The following is an 8,300-nucleotide window of genomic DNA, read 5'->3' as shown; positions in this document are numbered from 1 at the left end:
TTATGGTATTCAAGAAAAGGTGATAGAACTAGTGGTTGTATGCCATGAAAATACTAAGTGTCAGCAACATATTGAAGAACCTGGTTATATACTTAAAGACAATGTATGTCTCTATTAAGTATCACCTTTTGAGAGAGAAAGCATAATAAAAAGTGGCCAGGTTGAAATATTTTCCAACTAAAGAATTATTAGCAGATATCCTTACAAGACCTCTTCAAAAGAATAATTTAAAGTATCTTGGAGAAAAGTTAGAGGCAATACCTCTATGATTCGAGAGTTAGAGTACAATAGCCAAACATAAATCCATTATTATATAATATTATACTCAAACTAGATTGATGACCAAGATGGACTACTTTGTAGGGGCACTAGTCACATTGATAAATGTGATAGGCGCCTTTGAAATTATTTTCAAAGGGGGATAAGTTAAGTTATCACCATGAGTAGTATGGGGCAATGAGAAGTATACGGAGAAGTAATAAAAGACCATGTAGACAAGAAAAAGGAAAGATGATAGAGAGAAGAGTACACTAATGATGGAATATTTTAAGGCATCAACTATCTTAGGGGGAGATGTTGAAGGAAAAAAAAGGACATTTGAGGTAATGATAGAACCCTTATAGAAGAATCAACTTTTTCCACTATTGCATAGCTTAAAGAATTAGTTTTAAAATGTATGAATAGATATGATTTTAAAAATAAACCAAATATAATGGCATTGTTTTGTTGTCCATTACTAGTAGAAAAATGTAATGGTTATAAATCCTAGAAAAAATCCATATGTAGGCTGAAATTTTATACTTATTCTCTAATATGAAGGAAAAGTTCACAAGTGTAATTTATAGAAAGTAGATCTTGAAATTATAAAAGGGTGGTTTGAGATTTCCTAAGATATTAACTAGAGAACACCTTAGTAAAAAGATAAAGGATATTCTTATTCTGGCACACAAAATTAACATCAATCAACAAAGACTTTAATGGGAGGAATGGATGTATTTCTTCATTCAAGTAATTCCAATAGGAGAACAAAACTTATATTGAAAATATATTATAGGGGAATGCCTACTTGAAAGTTTTAATAATTATGTTCTAAAATATTTTTTTTATGTCATCTTATTTCTTTTATTGTAAAGGATGTAAAAGGGAATTCCAAGGGTAACACCGTGAACCATGGATAGATGGGATGAAAATTAATTAATTCCACCTTACTTTTCAGATGCATAGGTGTTATGAGAACCATAGTAGGGTTAGCAATGTCTTTATTGGAAGTCTAGTTAATAACGTGCAGGAGAGTGCTAATAAATGAATGTTACATGAGGCTATGTAGCTAGTGACCATGCATATCATCTAATTTATTTAATTTGATAGATTTACATTCATAAAAATTGAGTATTTTGCAGGTAGGCCAATCATGTTACCAGAATATGGATTAGAACATTTATGTTGATTGAACTTTGCAGACTATTAACCCATATTAGCAAGAAGTTTGTAGCAAAGAAAAATACAAGAACCTCTTTCCCTATTGAATTGGTGATTCATAATATATATCAATTTTAGATGCTTTTTACCTTTAACTAGGCTTTAGAAGGTTTACAATGCAAATGTACAATGCTCAACGAAAAAATGTTGGTAAGGGTTTTGTGAAGGCCCATTTAAACTTAGGAACATGGTTGTAGTGAATTTAAAGTTAGAATAAGATTATGATCTATGTTCACTTTGCACAAATATTCAATCTTAATCTAAAGATAACCACTAATAGAATTAAATATGATGGAAAAGATAAATTTAATCGATAAAATAATGAATGGGGAAAAGGCAACTTATCCTTGAACTTGATTAGGATAAAAATGAATAAGATCAAATTGAAATAAGAACCTTTCTTATAATAAGAATGAACACATATTGGCTTCGAATGGAGGTCTCATTTCAAAGGGTAAAATAAATCCTATACAAACCATTCATCTACACATTCTACTTGAAATTAAAGTAATAGATAAGAGAAGCCCAAATCAAAAGGTGCTTGTTGACGTGCATACCATAGAAAAGTGTTATAATGTAGTGGGTGAATAAAGCTTTGAGTTCCTATAAGGAAATTTTATTGATTAAGTACCCATCATTGGTAGGAGACTTCAATTAGTAAGTAGAGAAATATTTTCCCTAAATCCAAACCTATGGAACGTATTATGTAAAAATTAAGGGGAAGATTGCCAAATCTAAGAAGAGAAAAACTATTTCTAGAGTGGACTTTATCCCATATACAATAATTTTGGTTGCAAATATATCTCACTCATTCACAGATAGAAAACTCAAAGATCCTAAAAATAATTATGTAGTAGAAGAGTTCAATATTGGTTCCTCTTTAAGGGCTGTAGACATATACCATCTAGATTCTTCGACCAAGAAAATGGTCAGTTGTGCTTGGAATGATGGAAAGGATAAGCAAGAGCTTAAAGAAAAACCTATTCCATATGGACAAAAATATTGAATCCATTTATCATTTTAGCTTGAAAAATCTATCTCAACTACCTATTTTATTTGATCTTGAATCTTGTGTCAAATAAATGTTGGATCAAATAAAAAGTAGAAAAATAATAGCTGATGTTTTGAATGATTCGATGAGGGTGGTAATCTAAGTTGGAACTAAGTACATCACTGACCTATGATGACACTGTGGTCATCATTAAATAACTAAGCTATGATATTTACTCTTGGAGTAATGAAGAGACCTCATGAATGGTGGTCATAGATCTCACATGATAATGTAAAAATTTGGATGATAATGTATATAACATGTATACAAAACTATTATCAAATCAAGAAATTTGGTAGGAAAACAAGAAAATGAAGAATCCATCAACTTGTTGAAGGGATCGAAAAATATGAATATTTTTGTGCAAAACTATTTGAAAGATATTAATATGAAATGGTTGAAAGATAAAAGTAAAGACTATGGAGGCTATAGACACTATAATTCAATCTATTGAGGAATATAGTGATGACCTAAAGGAATGAAAGGTTTTAAAAATTGATTATTTCTTCAAAGTAGAAAATATTGAATCCCTACTAATCCTTTGCATTGAGAAACTCCAAAGTCACGCAGAGAAAGTGATAGAAGTTAAAAGAGACAAGGAAGTTTAGACACAAGAAATTGTTGCACATATTGGCCTCTCCCCATTTTTACAATGCTTAAGAATTTTTCTCTTGGACATAAGGAGTAGAAAGTGCAACATGTCACTATGACAAGACAAAGAAAATATAAAAAAATTCCACAGTGTCACCCGAACCATGATCTTCCAACTATATTTCTTTATTTATTTTAGTTTCTTTAGGTAACTCGTACTTTTTATTTTCTAATTATATGGAAACACAATCTTACTCATGGGTAGAGTTAGATAACTATAAGTTTCCAAAGATAATTGGCCATATTAGGTTATTTATATGTTTCAAAAGACATTTACGAATCTTGATAGCTTTTGAGATTATAGATCTAATACATATATTTTGATTCATGATACTTAAAACAAAAGACTTCATTTTTCATAGAAGTTGATGAATTATTATTACAGGCTTAAATTTGTATGTTTAAGTATTAATGATGCTTTATCATGTGAATATTTTGATATAGTTAATTTTGTTATAAAAAAATATGTTACAAGCTATACATCCAAGCATAATAATGTTATATTGCATGTTGTACCCAAAATGTGTGCAAATATAGAATGCACAAATATTTGATAAAACTTATTAATTATTTTTCCTAGAAGGAAGAACATTCTTGAATGATTTATATACTTAGTAAACACAATATTCATATTTTACACATTTCTATTAATTGACAGACAATAACATATCTCCTTTATCAGTATTTAGATCAAATTTCATTAAATCGTGATAAGGATATACTACCACTATTAATTGATGAGATTTATAATCCAATCATTTTTTTAATGATGAATAAACAGATTTACAAATCACAAATATCTCTAAAATGATTTCATAAAATCAATAAATCCAAGAAAAACATTCACGAGAGTGCCTTTATTTTGGATTGACCTCTACATACAGAATTCCAATAACAAGATGCTTTTCCTTCGTTTTTATTGGAGGAAACGCTCAAACTCTGAGCGGTGCTTATTGTAAGATACTTATTCATGATAACTCTATAACAATAATAATCAGAGAAAAACAGTTTCCAAGCCTTAATCGACGGTGATGTCACCTCCATCCATGTCCTCAATTTGCCTTCTGAACAGTCTTAGCAGTGCGACAAATTTTCTGCAGTCTTTCAACTGGGAACATACAAACACAGGCAGCCACATGTAAGGTAGAATTTGAGAATATGAATGTTTAAATAATCTGAATATTAAAAAATTATAGTGTAACAACTAATTAATGATCTAGCTAGATAAAATCCTTTTTTATCAAAATTGAAAAAAATTGAAAATACAATAGATTTTTTTAAAATTTTCAGTATTATGATCATGCTTTTTATTCATGATCATGTTTTGTAATAAAAACTAGCAAAAGAAGTTGGAAAAATATTACTGAAAGCTTTTCATACGATCTGTTTGAACAATAGCAACACCCATTAATTTCTACCTAGCTGAGACTCGGTAACACAGCTTGTATCGTGATCTACCGTAACTCTCCTCCCAGAAATCGTAACTCCTCTGACGTCACCAAGCAATCGCTTGATTTCTTGTTGGGAAGGAGAAGAATAAACTCCCTCTAATTCAAATGTTGTGCTCTGCCTCATCTCTTCTTATTCCTATCGTCCTACTAAATATTTTACTAATTGGGTTACAATTTCAGAATAGGCCACTTCTTATTCTTCTTCTTTTACAAACAAGAGATCTACTGAATGGTCTTGTAGCTTTTGTTTCATCTTCACAGGATCATGGGGTCTATTTATATTGAAAAATCTAGAGTACATTGTAATCTGGTGAAAGAGCGATGGTGCATGCATGGCTGTTTCTTTGCAATAACTTCAAAACGCGTTGGTAGAAATTTCTTTCAAAACCCAAATAACTAAAATAAACGAAATAGATTTGTCTCTTATGACAAGACAACATTTTGCAATGGCATGATTTTGAAATCCTCCACGCAAAGGTAATATTGAGCGAGTCTAAAATCCTCGAAAGCTCTTCATTTGTTATGTTTGGCACGCAATTGCACCCTCGTGAAATTGGTAGAGAAAATCTGCTTCCTTGAAATCTCTTCGTTTGATCAATAAATGAGGAACGCGCAGAGTATTTGTTACGATGGAATGGAATTGCACCACGTTAGGTTTGAATGAGATATGGATTGTTTTTCTTTCATCGCATGTTTGCAGTTGTTGTCGGTGGTAATGGCATAGCTCTCTTTCTTTGTATTTCAGACCGTTTACAAAATCAAACCGTGCGTCTGCTTTGGTGTCGTTCCGAAAGTTCCACGCGACTGTTCGTTACCGGTTTTGACCGTTTCAAATATCAAATTAAAATCTTATAAGTCTTGGATATTTGTCTCCGAAATTTTTAGAGGACTCCACATGTAATTAATTCACATTTTAAATGAATGTCGCATAAGTATATATATATTTTAAATATCCAGATTGCTTTTTTAATTGTCAACGATTTATATATAAAAACATTACTGATGTGCCTATTTATTAGCTACTTTATTCTTATATTTCAACTTTGATCAATAATAAAATTATTCATAGAATACTAAACAAACAATTGCTCACTAGTTTATTACTTTATGGGATTTGCTAAAGATGTAAACTACGTATTGAAAAGTAAAAGTAGGTTATTTCTCTTATTTGATCTTTTTATTAAAGAGCTATTGTGAATGGTCCTATTTCAAATGGGATGGGGATCTAGAAGGAGTATAACCATAGAGTATTCAAAAATAAAATGAATTTGTGACATTTGTTAGAAAAGTCAATTATTCAAATTGCCCTCATCAAGAATAATGGGAAAGGATCCGAACCCATACAACCAACAATTTAGTAAGATCATAGAAATAACATCAAGCCTCAAAGGAAGGCCAAATGAAGTTCACGAGATGAGAATTCAAATGGTTTTTAAATGGAACCACATCCAGGAAACCTAGGGTCCAACAACTAAGATTATACATTTTGAATAAAAAAGGTCTTTAGGTGGCAACCTCGAACTAGATGCCAAAGAAGAATCCTTGTTTGAAACAAAGGAGGGGCAAGGAAGAGGAACAAAGAGGGAAACTAGTAAAAGAAATAAAAGCTCTAGTTACACCAAAAGTCCACATGTAAACTCCAAAACTAAATAGATAAGACATAGGTCAACAAGAATGAATCTTGAAGAACCTAACAATTCAAAAGAGAAGGAAGCCACTTTGAGAGAGAGAGAGAGAGAGAGAGAGAGAGAGAGAGAGAGAGAGAGAGAGAGAGAGCACAACCAAAAGAAGCTATTCACCTAGAAACAAACCTATCACCCAACGTTTGTGTGAGGAGGAGCATTCACAACCAAAAAAACCTATCACCCAATGTTTGTGTGAGGAGGAGCATCCACAACCACTAGAATCTTGTTACCAACAACAATCCACCTCGAAAGGATGTTCCCCACCTCAAAAGGAAACCAAAAAAGATAGAACAATGGAGAGAACAATGTAACATCCACCAAGAAATTGTGTGATATCTCACCTCAAGAGAGAAGGACTCTCCCTTTATAAGAGCTTCACAGGAAGAAAATTAGAAAGGGAAAACCTTCAAAAAGAAAAGGAAAGAGAAGGGGGATGCAAAAATAGAGTTACCACAGATAAAGGAGTGGGTTAGAGCTTCCTCAAACCCACCAAACTAAGAAAGGAAGACAAGGAACAATAGAAGAGTAGATGACAAGTAAAAGATCTAGCAAAGTAGAGAAAGCCTTCCCTCATATAAATCACCACACAAGGCCTAGAAAATCTTCAAATGGAAATGCCAAAGGCACTAAATAGTTGAACAACATCCAAGAGAGAAAGCTAAACCCTCACAATAGAGAGAGGAACTCTAGAAACACAACATCTAGAACTAAACCCAAGAATCCTCACTGATAGAGGACTCACAGTAAGGAGGAATATCTAATAACCTAGAAAGAAGTAGGTTAGTAGAGAACCACAACCTAGAAAAAATATATGTTTGCTGCAAATGCCTATAGAAGCACCTCCAAAACTAGTCCAAGGCTCCCAAACAAGTGTACAAACTGCACCCAAGAAAGGCACCCACAAATGAAAGGGGCGTAGATCAAAGTTCCCAAACAAAAATAAATAAGGATCCCATGTACAACAAAAATAAACTAGACTATGCCTCTAGAATATACAAGCAAACCATAAGCCTACACAACCATACTGCTAATAGGAAATAGTTTCCCAAACCAGCAAGCCAGCTAGGTCACAATCATCCTCCTCATTCATTGACTCCTCCATGATGTTAATTAGTCAAATTGCTAGTGTTTAGGAAATAATTTTTTTTTAATGGAACATTCAATTCATCAATTTCAATAATAGAACCATACTTGCTTGTCCACTACATTGTTAGCCCCTACTAATAATATAATTAGTAATACTATGAATATATGTAAGAGAGTCACATTGAATGTTACATTGTTATTGATGTCAAGTCTTAGTTGGCTAGAAATTATGCGTATTCAATAGAGTGCCATATCATTTGATTGGTTAAGAGGATTTGAAGAAGTTATGTTAAAGACTGAGTCGAAAAGTATGTTATTCAATGGCCATTTGAATGATTTGGGTAGTGATAATGTAATGTTAGTTTATTTATTTTTAAATCATTTAATATTGTAATATATTGAGTTACACAAGCTAAATCGACTGACAAGGTTAAAAAAGGAAGATATTATTTCCTAAGTGACTATACTGTTCCTCAAGAAGTTGACAAAGTTAAGTTGGAAGTGCAGTATTGCTTGAGCAAGTCTAGTATTGACCAAGTACAATATTACCTAAGTGAAATGTTATGTTGACTAAATTACATCTCAAAGAAAAAAAGTGTAAAGATGGAATTCTAGGCTGACTTTTGAAGAAAAAATAGAATGTTTGAGATGTTCAAAGGCACAAGTCAAAGTTTTTTACAAGACCAATGATTTAGAAAATTCAGCAAAGATTTGATGATGGAGATAGGAGAAGGATAAGGATGCGAACAATGTTCTATAAAGGTTATATTTTTTAAGTGGCTAGTACATTAGAAAGTTATAAGATAGTTACTATACAATTACATTGTAATTGATTGCCATAACTATCAATCCTTTATATATTGATCATCTAAGTGAATAAGTAAAAAATCAAATGTT

The 8,300-nt window shown here is 31.9% G+C and overlaps 1 long non-coding RNA gene across 1 annotated transcript; it reads right to left on the bottom strand.

Moving 5' to 3' along the window:
* Window positions 1-3,978: 3,978 nt before the first annotated feature.
* LOC149571085 (uncharacterized) lies at window positions 3,979-4,867 on the bottom strand. Its single transcript, XR_016358400.1, has 2 exons — window positions 4,600-4,867; window positions 3,979-4,289 (listed from the first exon to the last, which is right to left on the bottom strand). It is a non-coding gene; the product is annotated as an uncharacterized LOC149571085 (long non-coding RNA).
* Window positions 4,868-8,300: the final 3,433 nt, after the last annotated feature.

Source organism: Cupressus sempervirens, chromosome 2 (assembly GCF_028749045.1).
Source record: "Cupressus sempervirens isolate cs-2001-9-10 chromosome 2, ASM2874904v1, whole genome shotgun sequence".
Lineage (NCBI taxonomy): Eukaryota > Viridiplantae > Streptophyta > Pinopsida > Cupressales > Cupressaceae > Cupressus > Cupressus sempervirens.
This window is presented reverse-complemented; position numbering and strand designations above follow the sequence as displayed.